This window comes from Dysidea avara, chromosome 14, assembly GCF_963678975.1.
Source record: "Dysidea avara chromosome 14, odDysAvar1.4, whole genome shotgun sequence".
NCBI classification, from domain to species: domain Eukaryota; kingdom Metazoa; phylum Porifera; class Demospongiae; order Dictyoceratida; family Dysideidae; genus Dysidea; species Dysidea avara.
The window spans coordinates 12,079,284-12,091,778 of NC_089285.1; the positions used below are offsets into that span (position 1 = coordinate 12,079,284).

At 37.6% G+C, this 12,495-nt stretch overlaps 1 long non-coding RNA gene across 1 annotated transcript; it reads right to left on the bottom strand.

Moving 5' to 3' along the window:
* Nucleotides 1–1,048: 1,048 nt before the first annotated feature.
* LOC136244657 (uncharacterized) lies at nt 1,049–1,916 on the bottom strand. The gene is made up of 2 exons (XR_010695494.1): nt 1,722–1,916; nt 1,049–1,671 (listed from the first exon to the last, which is right to left on the bottom strand). It is a non-coding gene; the product is annotated as an uncharacterized lncRNA (long non-coding RNA).
* Nucleotides 1,917–12,495: the final 10,579 nt, after the last annotated feature.

Genomic DNA, 12,495 nt, shown 5'->3' on the forward strand with positions numbered 1-12,495 from the left:
TTTCACTGCATCGCCATGTTACCCTACCTTTGAGCATTCTTCAATTGAAGGAGCACTGTTCCCTGTACATACAGCTCAGTCTTTAGTTCAGTCTTCGAATATTTTCGAGGATTCATCACGGTGCGGCTAAATTAATTGCGGTAAGGAAATGAACAAATACTAGAAGCCTATACGTTACACGGAAAAGGAAGCCGTTTAACTTCTGCGCAATCATCTATTACAGGTCTATACAGCATTAGACACTCTCCTCTCTTATTATTAACTCTTGGTTATAGTTTTAGTTATCTTTCTTAGTTCTTTTTAGTTTTAGATTAGTTTTAGTAAATTATTCTGTTGTGTTTTAGATTTAGTTTTAGTTATAATATGGATTTGCTTTTAGTTATAGTTTTAGATTTAGTTAACTAATACATATTTGCCTTACTAAAAGTACTTTTAGATTTAGTTATGGTTAACTAAAGCAACACTAGAATAATGGACCACAGTTTTTACCACTGACAGAAGACAACTGGCCTAATATGATGTTGTTTGTCACTAACAACAGATTACAGATTCTAATTCATGCTGTACTGATCATTTATCTTCATTTGTACCGAGTGCAGAAGAAATGGATGAAGTTAATTGATGAATACAATGTTTTAAGATGCAAGGGGAGAATTAACAACTCTTCACTAGCCCAAGCAACCTGTTTTGTTACCACGTGATCACCCTTACATTAAGCTACTAATAACTGATGTCTACCAAAGAGTTAAACATAGTGGAACAAATGACATGTTGACTGCATTGAGAGAGATTTGGATTCTCAAGCGAAAGCAAGCTGTGGGGAAGGTTGTAAGGTGGTGTACATTGTGTCAAAGGATGGATTGATCTGCTTACCCACCACTTAGTCTCCTGATTTCAGTGAGGACATCACTAACAAATGCCTGGCATTAATCACCAAGAAGTGGTTATCAATTTTGCAGCTAACATGCTAGAAATGTACAAGCTATCTTCCAAGAAAGGAACTCACAAATCTAAACCATTGCACAGTAAACTGTTCACAGAAGACATGTAATTGTAAATATACCTTTATGTGTACAATGTTGTAAATATTATTTCAAGCAGTAAATCAAAATACTATTACATGCTACAGAGCAATAAAATAGCAATAACACAGTAACAAAGAAAAGCAGCGAACAGCTGAATTGTGTCAAGATGAGAAGTGTGGTCTTCTCTTCTTCAGTGGTTTCTCTAGATCAACCGACTCCAAATCATACGACTTTCTTTTTGTCCCGCGGCAGTTACCTGTGATGTCTTTGACATGTATCAAATCTATAATCCGAAGAGCTTGAGTGTTCTTCAAAAATTCATACACAGTAGGGTTGTCGTTGGTCTTCCCTTCTGCTGTTGACATCCAAAAAACTTCTCGAGAGTGTCTTGGCTCAATTTCTCACAAAGAAAGCAAGTGACCCCCTCTATTTGGAATAGATATGGAATGAGCTCCGTAAATGATTTGGCTGCAATGATATGGCTCACAACAAAAGCCAATAGGTGTGACATACCTGTCATCCTTATTCCATTTAACGTAATGTCACTCAAGATCATTTGCTTCCTCTCCACTGCACTGAATGGGCCTTTTCTCTGGCTGATGGATTGCTCCCAAGAGTCAAGGTAGGTGAGCAGTTCACCAAGAAACTGTAAAGACACATTAGTATATAAAGTTGCACATGTATACTCACAAATACCGTCAATCTAAAATTGTTTGCACTTCGATATGGCTGTTGGAACACCTTTCTTTTAAACTTTCCTTTAGTAAATGACGAAACATTAAATGTGTCAAAAAATTTATCCACTTTTTTCAACAAAATAAGCTGTTTCAAAGGCATCTACATTTCCAGAGAAATACAATGCCTTTGACACACTGCTACTCAGTACCTAAAGGAAAGAAATCAATTGTGGTATCTATTATAATACACACAGACACACAGACACACACCTGAGCAGCCAGGTCCACCCTCATCTTTGAAAAGTTTGTAAGGTTGACATGTTCATGTTTTATCTTGTGAACAAGGCATAATCCAGGTGTTGAAGTGATGGCACCAGCATTCCTCCGATAGAGATCCACGATTAAATTCCAGTCTATCTTCTGCCCAAAACACCAGTACAAGAAAACATGTACCATAAACAGCAAAAGTTGAGTTTGGCAATGAATTTACCATATAGCTAGCAATATAAATTTGAAATAAAAGGCATTTCCTTTGTTCGCCAACCTTTGTCGTTTACGTTATGTACTGTATTGTGTATGACAATGTACACACTTAACATTGGTGACTGAAACATGTACATACCCATAACTTCCCACGAGCAAAGCAATTTCTGATGGTCTTTATCAAATGAGGTGGATCGGATACGAAAAACATCTGCTGCATGTCATCTCTGTAAACATTTGTGGTCTTGTAGCATAGTGAACTAGATGGATCATGCATGGCAAACATCTTGCGGTTGTCAGATGCACCATCACAAGTTATAGACACAACACAAAGACCTAACCGAGTCAGATGTTTTATAGCTTGACAAACCAGAGGGAAAATATCAGCACCTTTAGTACTAGATACTGGACGTATGGAAATTTCAAGCTAGTGAATAATCCTCTAATCATAAACACTAGTATACACTTCACCAGTGGCCTAGGTGTTCTTCCAGAATTCTCAAGATGCTGTTCATAGTCGAGCAGAATGTTATTTGTCTCACCAAGGTCAGCATAACTAACAAGGAATTGATATGGAAACTGATATGGATTTGTTGGAAGCGGTATCTAGTCAACAGCCCAAATACCTTGCAAATTAGGTCTCGATAGTTCTTGATAAAATGCATGTGAAGGAAGGTTTGTTTTTTGACAAGCACACCCCTGACTAGATTCTGCTTCCAACAAATCCATATCAGTTTCTTTTGAGAAGCCTGACGTATATGGAGACCTATGTCTATAATCCCTGAGTGTCCTATCTGATGGCAAATGTATAACACCGGAGTTTCGTAATGTAGAGTAGCAACCACTAGACTTGTGATGAAGATACAGGCACCATCGAATTATTGCTGGGTGCCACCTTATTCCACAGCCTTTAGCTGCTGCTTCCAAAATATTGACGAAAAGGTTTCTTCTGAGCCACCTTCAGAACATTGCATTATATTGACTAGATCCTTGCTCATTGCATCGTCAACTCTTACCCCATCCGTCTGAATAATCTTCTCTAATCATGATTGCAACTGGTTTATCTTCTTTCTGTCTTTTACTACCTGTGTATGCAAGTTCCGAATTCTTTCATCCTTTTCTGCTGGGTTTAAATAGTGTAGATTGACATGACTATCAATCGCACATCATTTGGCAGAGTCACCTTCAGCCAGCTGTTTTAGCAATCTGCTCAGGCCACTATGTAACACATTGTCACGGTATTTTCTGTAGAATGAACATCTATTGGTGGAACCAGATATCGGAATTCTTTGTATACACTGTACATGATGGATTGTGCGGTGTGAGGTGTCATAATAAGCAACTACTCTTGACCCTACATAAATGAACAGCATGCAGTAATGTTGCCTATTGATTACATACCTGTTGAATCTTTGAAAATTCCATTATGCTTCACAATCAATGGATAAAATTTCTCATCATTGTTCCCCTCACACAAAATAATATTGATTTTCCTTATCACTGGCTGAATCATTTGATATTAGAGAGTTCTGAACTTCTGATGGGGTGGCTGAATCATTTGTTACCAGTAATGTGTGAACTTCTGAATCAGAAGGGGTGTCAATCTGCACACCAGTTTCCGTCATTGAAGGCTGCAATAAATCAGACTGTGTACCAGCATCTGCTGACTTTACATTCTCATCAGTTTCTGTTTGTTGCCAACATCAACCATCTCAACAGCTTCTTGGTTGCTTGCAGTTGCCTGTCCATCAGTTTTCTTCATGCTGTAGCGTTTCCGGACAACCCTTGTGAACTTTCGAGGCATGGTAAGCAGAAACTCTGACAAAAATAATATAGTAACAAAAGTACTTATAACATACCATAAGCCACATTTTAAAGCAAGTACAGATCCTATCAGACATTTTGTTTTGGCATAACAGGTACCAAAACAGAGGCAAATAAAACACGGTTTTATGAGATGAACAGTTGACTGGAGTGGTGCAGAGTTTTTTCCAGCCGAAGTACGCATAGCCCACCAGCATGCACCTTATGTTACAATATCTTACCAATAAAACACAACGATGGTGAGTTACAAGTACTAGTTTGGCCTTAAAAGCACTGATAAAAAGCAAGAAGTTAGGAAAACACGTTTTACACACAAACAATGCAATAGAAGTCTTTTATACATAACCTGGGAACTTACTACGATCAAATTCGAGATGACAATCTTTCCAGCACCTGCTTAATCGTGTCAAAGAAACACCATGCCTTTCTGAACCAAAAAGGCATGCTTGCACACTTTCGTAAAATTTCCACATACCAGTTGTTGACACTATGAGGTGTTAAACAAAACCGGGGTGCGGACTGATCTACAGCCAGTATTGAGAGTTTCCAATCCCGGGTGTTTTCTCTATAATCTATGTTATTATTGAAAGCATTTCATCATGTACATACATGACGGAGGTAAATAGTTATCTGAATCTATACCATAGTTCAGATTATTGATGGTACTCTGTCAAGAATCTTCGAGTAGTATAGCAGAACACTCTTCTGTAACTTTGGTATTAGTCCTTTGTAATGAATGTTCAAGGTTTTCAAATGTTTCTCCAGGCAAAAAGGGACTGATCCGAGAGCACCCAGGACAAGTGGGAGAATGACAACTCGCATGTTCCACATTTTCTGGAGTTTAATCTTCAAATCTATGTACCGTTGGTGTTTCTCTACAACTTTCTCTGTAACTCTAGCCACATGAATTAAATAAATTATCTTGGTTAGGTAATCTACACATACAAAATCTGGACAATTGTGTGGTATATGTCTATCACATTGGATTGTGAAATCCCATAGTAGTTTCATGAAGGTATTCTCCATCACAGGAAGTGGTTGGAAATTATTATTATTATTAATTTAAAGTCACAGTACAATAATTGGTTAAAGAAATCCATTCCCTAGCCTAGGGAATTGGAGTATAATTAGTTAAAAGAAAAAAAATTTAATGTCTAAATAGCGATTGAAGAGCAATGCCATGCTATACAAAACTGTTCTCTGAAGTAAAGATGTTGTATATTCAGGAATATTCAATTTCTTTAGATTGGCCACCAGGAAATTGGGAATTGAACCAAGGGCTCCAATAATAATAGGTGCAACAGTCACTTGCATATTCCACAATCTACAGATCTCAATTTTCAAGTCAACATATACTTTGAAACTTTTTTCTCCACAGACTTTTGAGAAATTCTGGAATCTCCGGGAACAGATACTTCAATAAAGTAAACATGTTCTTGCTGTTTGTCAACAAGAGTAATAATGTCTGGTCTATTGTGTGGTAAACTTTTATCAGTAAATATAGTAAAATCCCACAACAGTTTGAAATTAATGTTTTCAACAATTTTCTCAGAGTTGTGTAACCACCACTGCTCAGGCACCATAAAACCAGTGTTTGTAGAAAGTTTCCAGTGAATAAAGCTAGCAATTTTGTCTTGCCTCTTTTTGTACTGATGTTGAGCAAGAAATGAACATCCACTGAATACTTAATCAAAAGAACAGCAAAGGTATTGATAGCGCATATCAAATTCTTACTATTCAGCTTTGATGTTAACAACTTTCAAACACGTCATTTGTATTCCTTAATGAGTGCCTCTTTCATCTCATTTTTGATGTAATCAGCTTCTAAAATCCCTAGGTATTTGGTGTCAGATAACTATTGGATCGCTTCCCCAAATGACAATACAATCGGATGGCTGCAGGTTCAAGGCTGCCCAGGTCCAGTCATGGATTTTTTCTTCTTTCTCCTACTTTTCAAACATACTTAGTGAGGTCAATATAAACATCTTTAGTGGGACCATGTGTCCCACAGGCTTTTATAGGGCCTTCTGGTATACAGGCTCTGCCTTTACCAAGTGCCTTAATCATAATAAAACAATGTCCATTTGGTTCCACTTGGGGTACGTAGAGATAATAAGTCACTCTCTAGGGTTCCTATGGATACAAATACATGAAAATAGCAAGAAGAAAATAATTATCTTGACCGCCTGGCAGACTCCTGTAAGCTTTCGAGCATTAATCGGATGGCTGCAGGTTCGAGGCTGCCCAGATCCAGTCATGGATTTTTTCTTCTACTTTTTAAATAAACTTAGTAAAGTCAACATAAACATCTTTAGTGGGACCATGTGTCCCACAGGCCTTAGTAAGGCCTTCTGGAATACAGGCTCTGTCTTTACCAAGTACCTTAATCATAATGTCCCCACAATCTGCAATCTTTCCTCTTCAAAGAGCAAGGGTGTTACATTTGGATAATCCAAAGGACATACCAATGTCATTGGAATAAATATGAAGAGTGTGAACCAGTGACTCTAATTCACTTCGAGTGCGCCCATATAACTTGATATCATCTAGGTAGAGAAGGTGGTTGATTTTCCTTCCTCCACTTGTTACTCTATATTATTATTAAATGAAATCACAGAAACATGTAACAACATGAACTGGTACAAAAAAGCTCTGCTCCAGCTCGAGGTGTTACCCACACTCTGAGAGCTGAAGAATATTGCGTAAAGTGGTTACTGTTTCTAGTAAAGCAGTCTTTTGTAAAAGGTAGACATTGAGTGTTTTAATATCCAGAATTTCCAAAAAGTTCTTAAGTTTTTTAGTAACAGAGCCAAGTGCTCCAATTACTACTGGAACCATCACTGTCTTCTTTCTCCACAGTTTTTCTAACTCGATCTTTAAATCTTGATACTTGGAAAGCTTTTCCTCCTCCTTAGCTGATATGTGCTTGTCAGCAGGGACAGATATATCAATCAGAGTGATGAGTGAAGCACATTTGTCTCAATGACAACAATATCTGGTTGCCTTGCTGATATGATATGATCCACAAATATGTTAACGTCCCACAGGATCTTAACAGAGTCATTCTCCACGATACTAACAGGATTGTGCTTCCACCAATTGGGCTCCCTCTGGATGCTGTACTTACCACACAACAGCCAATGAATGTACTTTGCAACATTTTATCATGTCGTAACTTATACTGTGTATATTATTAATCTAATCCAAAACAGCTAAGCTGTAAAAATAGTGTGCAGCCCTCAAAAAGTCTATGGTGAAAAAAGATGTAAAATCCAAGGTGGCAGCCAAGAATTGGCTGTGATGGTAGGTTAATGATAAAATTTTAATAACGACAATTCAGATGAATTTTGGTGCCGCTTGGTCTTGGCACAAAATTCACCTGAATTGTCGTTATTAAAATTTTTACCATTAACCTACCATCACAGCCATTTCTTGGCCGCCACCTTGGATTTCGTATCTTTTTTCACCATAGCCTTTTTAAGGGCCGCACACTTTTTTTACAGCTTGGCTGTTTTGGATTAGACTTCACTATACAGAATTCAGCTACGAACAAATCACCCTGTAGAGAGATCAGCTAGAAGAAGTTACCTTGTAGATCGTTCAGCTACAAACAATTCACCCTGTAGAGAGAGCAGCTAGAAGAAGTCACCTTGTAGAGTGTTCAGTTACAAAGAAACCACCATGTAGAGTTCTGTAATAAATATATGTATTATATATATAATTTGTACATTTATTGATAAAATCAGAAATTTTTAAAGTATTAATCTGCTTCATCTTTTCTTCTTCCTGTAGAAAAAAAAGGTTTAAAAAGCTCCAAAGCTGGCCATAGGCCGGCTTTTGGGGTATACAAATACAAAAAGAAGTGAAATCTAATCCAAAACAGCCAAGCTGTAAAAAAAGTGTGCAGCCCTCAAAAAGGCTATGGTGAAAAAGATGTGAAATCCAAGGTAGCGGCAAAGAAATGGCTGTGATGGTAGGTTAATGGTAAAAATTTTAATAACGACAATTCAGGTGAATTTTGTGCCAAGACCAAGCGGCACCAAAATTCATCTGAATTGTCGTTATTAATATTTTTATTATTAACCTATCATCACAGCCATTTCTTGGCCACCACCTTGGATTTCACATCTTTTTTCACCATAGCCTTTTTGAGGGCCGCACACTTTTTTTACAGCTTGGCTGTTTTGGATTAGATTTCACTTTTTTTTGTATTTGTATACCCCAAAGCCAGCCAATAGCCGGCTTTGGAGCTTTTTTAACCTATCTTTTTTACTTTACCACAGGAAGAAGAAAAGATGAAGCAGGTGTTAAATACTTTAAATATTTCTGAATTTATCAGTAAATGTACAAATTATATATAATACATATATTTATTACAGAATTCTCTGCATGGTGGTTTCTTTGTAACTGAACACTCTACAAGGTGAATTCTTCTAGCTGACCTCCCTACAGAGTGAATTGTTTGTAGCTGAATTCTGTACAGGTGATTTGTTTGTAGCTGAACTCTTTACAGAATGATTTCTTTGTAGCTGAACTCTCTACAAGGTAACTTCTTCTAGCTGATCTTTCTACAGGGTGATTTGTTTGTAGCTGAATTTTCTACAGGGTGACTTGTTTGCAGCTGAACTCTCTACATGGTGGTTTCTTTGGAGCTGAAATCTCTACAACGTAAATTCTTCTGGGACATTGGAAACAGTGGAAATTGAAAACTGAAACTGAAGCCGAAAACTAAAATTGGTCAAAACTTTATATTAATGGGTACCTCTTAACAAAGACCACCTCTGTAATAAGACCACCCGTATAATAAGACCGCCTCTAATAAGACCACCTCATTATAGTAGTTTTGTCAAGTAGGTCCAACAAAAGGGCTATAAGGTGTACTCATAATGTAATAAAGTATCAATCAATCTGACAGTACTTAAAAGTTAAAATGACAGCTGCAGGGTTGTACATAAGGATACACTATCTTACCATGCCAAGACCTATAGTCCATGGTCATGTCACAATGAAAATGGAGCAATTGCATGCATAATTTACTCTACTGATACTGGATTTGATAATGGATTTCTCATGAAATGTGCATGATTTAAGAGTTGCATAGTTAAATTAATGATCTTGGATTTTGTGTCTTGGTAATAGTTAGACACTCGTGATAGATGTCTTCAAGGATTTAAAAACCTGAGGTGATGTCAATAATTACCTACGCCTCAGTAATTACTGATGTCACCTCAGGTTTTTAAATTTTCGAAGATGCTTATTACGAGTACCTAACAATTATCAAGACACAAAGTCCAAGATCATTAATGTTGATTTTGTAACTACGCAACTCCTAAATCCTGCACAATTCATGAGAAATCCTTTATCAAATCCAGCATCAACGGAGTAAATTATGCATGCAATTGCTCCATTTTCATTTGGGACATGACCATGGACTTTATGGCTTGGCATGGTAAGATAGTATATCTTTGGCATGGTAAGATAGTATATCTTTTTGTACAACCCTGCAGCTGTCATTTTAACTTTTAAGTCCTGTCTGATTGATTGATACTTTATTACATTATGAGTACACCTTAGCCACTTGACATAACTACTATATAATAAGGTGGTCTTATTTTAGAGGTGGTATTATCATACAGGTGGTCTTATTATACAGGTAGTCTTTGTTAAGAGGTACCTGTTAATATGAAGTTTTGAACAATTTTAGTTTTTCAGTTTCAGTTTTCAATTTCCACTGTTTCCAATGTCTCAATTCTTCTAGCTGATCTTTCTACAGGGTGATTTGTTTGTAGCTGAATTTTCTACAGGGTGACTTGTTTGCAGCTGAACTCTCTACATGGTGGTTTCTTTGTAGCTGAAATCTCTACAAAGTGAATTCTTCTGGCTGATCTTTCTACAGGGTGATTTGTTTGTAGCTGAACTTTATACAAGGAAACTTCTTCTAACTGATGTCTGTACAGGGTGAATTGTTTGTAGCTGAACTGTCTACAAGGTAACTTCTTCTAGCTGATCTCTCTACAGGGTAATTTGTTTGTAGCTGAATTCTGTACAGGTGATTTGTTTGCAGCTGAACTCTTTACAAAATGGTTTCTTTGTAGCTGAACTCTCTATAAGGTAACTTCTTCTAGCTGATCTTTCTACGGGGCGATTTGTTTGTAACTGAATTTTCTACAGGGTGATTTGTTTGCAGCTGAATTCTCTACATGGTGGTTTCTTTGTTGCTGAACTCTCTACAAGGTGAATTCTTCTAGCTGATCTCTCTACAGGGTGATTTGTTTGTAGCTGATCTCTCTACAAGGTGATTAGTTTGTAGCTGATCTCTCTGCAGGTTGATTTGTTTGTAGGTGAACTCTCTACAGGGTGATTTGTTTCTAGCTGATCTCTCTACAGGGTGATTTGTTTCTAGCTGAACTCTCTATAAGGTGATTTGTTTGTAGCTGATCTCTCTGCAGGTTGATTTGTTTGTAGCTGAACTCTCTACAAGGTGATTTACTTGTAGCTGAACTCCTTACATTGTGTCTAGTTTCTAGCTGATGTCTCTACAGGGTGATTTATTTTGTAGTTGAACTCTCTACAGGGTGATTTGTTTCTAGTTTATCTCTCTACAGGTTGATTTGTGCGTAACTGATCTCTCTACAAGCTGATTTGTTTGTAGCTGATCTCTCTGCAGGTTGATTTGTTTGTAGCTGATCTCTCTACAAGTTGATTGGTTTGTTGCTAATCGCTCTAAAGGTTGATTTGTTTGTAGCTGAACTCTCTGCAAAGTGTTTTGTTTGTAGCTGATCTCTCTACAGGGTAATTTGTTTGTAGCTGAACTCTCTCCACAGTGACTTGTGTATAGCTGAATTCTCTAGAGAGTGACTTAATTGTAGCTGAACTCTCTACAGGGTGCATGACTTGTTTATAGCTGAACTCTCTTCAGTGTGACTTGTAATGTTCTGAATCTCTACAGTGATATATTTGTAGCTTAACTCTCCACAGGGTGACTTGCTTCTTGCTGAACTGTCTATAAGATTAACTGTTTGCAGCTGAACTCCCTACAGAATAACTTGTAATGTAATAGAATTCTATAATGGAGTAAATAAATTAGCTGAATGCTCTATTAGGGTGACTGTTCTATTAGAGTATCTCGATCTCGCATTTGCTACACGGAGTTGACTTTCGAATAATAATTCAGTGGTTTGTAATCCGATTCTTCTATACTACTGCAAGGACTTTCTATGAAGATTATTCCAGCTAAGGTAAATGCGGGTATTTCCGGACAGCGTACAATTCCGGACACTTTGGTACCTTTATCAAGCTAGCCGAGGAACGAAACAACGGATTGCCTTGAAATTTCTGCTGTGAATAGCTATTCTTATAGGGATTATAAAAATCGAAAAGTGTGTTCTAGTTGATTCATTCTTGGGTGCTATACACGAAGTGTCCGGAATTGTGCGCTGTCCGGAAATACCCGCATTTACCTTATACACCGATTTTCAGCTCATTGCTCTAAGCGGTTTGCCTACTGGCGTGAAAACTAATACTTTTTTATTCATAAAAATCAATCGCGTAATTGTGACACAGGTTCGGTTTTGTGTCATATCTCCGTGGTCTTTATCTCGATTCCTTTCAAACCACCAAAAGGCACTCCTACGATGTTTGCGCCATCTACATAGCAATTTTCAACTCATTCCATGAAGCGGTTTACCCTGTAGGCGTGACAACAAATCGATCTTGTTTTACGCAAATAATCGGTCATAACTCCTGAACCATTTATCGGATTTGCACCAAATTTGATGCTAGGATTCGCCTTTGGACTCCCTTTCTGCGTGCCAAATTTCAAGGCGATCGGAGTACGCGTTTGCGTTTTATAGCAATTTATGCAAGCGTGCGAAAACACGAAGAAGAAAACGAAGAAAAAAATTGAAACTTTGGCAGCTCGTATGAGTCGTATCTCGGAAATGGCTGGAGCGATTTCCTTCACATTCGAAATGTAGACTCCTCTGGCTGGTAGGAAACCCTGTAGCAAATTTGGTTCCAATAGGATAAGGGATCACCAAGATACAAAGGTGTGCAAATGACGTTTGCTTTCTTTCTGTAAATATACTCACGGTGTGGAGCGCCGGCTTCTTGGGCCGCACGACATACCGTGTGTCTTGATATTAGAATTATAATAACAATAATAATTATTATTATTACTAGGACCGCACTACATACAAAACCAAGTACATGTATCAACATGACAACCTAACACCAGAGCAAGGCATAGACAGTGTGTATCTACCACACTGTTTACTGAAGAGAATAAAACACGTAACAATACATGACTGTTAGACTACTCTATTAAAGTATATTGATCTGTGCAAATTTGAAAGCTGGACACACAGAGCTAAACAGGCAATTAAGTGTGTGTTCTTATTGACTGACTGCTCTATTAGAGTATCTCTACTATGCAATGCAACAAACTTACTTCCACCCTTCTTACAACTGTAATTTTAAAGATTCGT